At 38.1% G+C, this 1,304-nt stretch overlaps 1 pseudogene; it reads right to left on the bottom strand.

Annotated features, from left to right (window-relative positions):
• LOC119593461 overlaps nucleotides 1-1,304 on the bottom strand; it is a 5,527-nt pseudogene that overhangs the window by 884 nt on the left and 3,339 nt on the right.

Here is a 1,304-nt window from a genome sequence, read left to right as displayed (position 1 = left end):
TAAACAAAATGTATTTTTTATTCAATTTGCAAAAAATTCTATAGCCCAGATTCCTTACATTACAGTATGCTGGCACATGGTACGAAATTTCACTCACAAACAACCATACCAACTGATCAAGAAGTGTGTCCGCAACGAATATACCTATGGTAAGTTTTATTTATTTTCGTTTTAAGATTTTCTTGTCGGTTACAGACTTCTCGTAGAAAATGTCAAAGCCCATAAAAATAATATATGAGTAAAAATATATCCCCAAAATGGAAGCAAGTTCAACGTCAGATCTACTGGTACTGATGCTAATGGAAACCCCAAATTACACGTAATGGTCAGGTTCTGCCAATCCTTTCGGAGAACCTCATCTTTCCGTGGACTATGAGGCATGAAAGTATTCAAAATTTAATAATCTGTATGTAAGTATACATGAAATATGTAAGTTATTCATACAAGGAAATATATATGATTAAGGGTACATTCCCCTGTTTCCAGCCTGGATGGCCCCTACGTGATTCTGGATACTGTTTTACGAGAACTTCTCGTGCATCTATAGCTGCGCTGGTCACAACTTCGGCTATTACGCCGACTTCGCTTCATCTTCTCCCGCTCCCCAAAGTCTCGCTGATAGATATTACAGACGTTGGGGAAGCCGCTTCATGAACATCGGTGTTGATCCTCTCGCTTCACAAAGACAGCTCAGGGTGGATCCTGCTCCAACACTAACTATAGGTCTTGGTAGAAAATCCTCAAGGTATAGATCCTTTACAGGGATACTTGCCACGAAAAAAAAGATTGTGTACTCGTATTCTGTCTTACTCAAGCCAAATTCTCCAGTATGATGAAGGGTATTTCAGCCCTGATTAGATCAGGATTTGTGTAAATAATTTGAAGTCTACCTGAGTAGAAAGGGAAGACGCAATAGATACGATCGATACATTTTTGGTTCACTTTCAAGAGGAAAAACTTGCACTTTTCTCTCTGGAACTAGACACCACATCTTTGATAAATATATACAATAATGAGACACATCAGAAAACATCTGAAAGATTTAAAAGTGTCTACTACTACTACACACACAAAACATGTATATGTATCTACGTATGGCTAGGGCTATATATCTATACACGCGTGTGCCACACACATACACATAAAAACACTGCCATAATAGAAACGGAATAAAACCGTGACACTTAGAACTTTTGGTGTGTTCGACACATTATATATTTGCTCTGTTTCCAAGAGCAGTGTTTCCTTTTAATGTACACAGAAAAAATGAAAGAGAGAAAGGAAAAGTCGGGGTGTGCGATGTC

Source organism: Penaeus monodon, chromosome 32 (genome assembly GCF_015228065.2).
Source record: "Penaeus monodon isolate SGIC_2016 chromosome 32, NSTDA_Pmon_1, whole genome shotgun sequence".
Lineage (NCBI taxonomy): Eukaryota > Metazoa > Arthropoda > Malacostraca > Decapoda > Penaeidae > Penaeus > Penaeus monodon.
The sequence above is the reverse complement of the archived record's forward strand: the minus strand, read 5'-3'. Positions and strand labels throughout refer to the sequence as shown.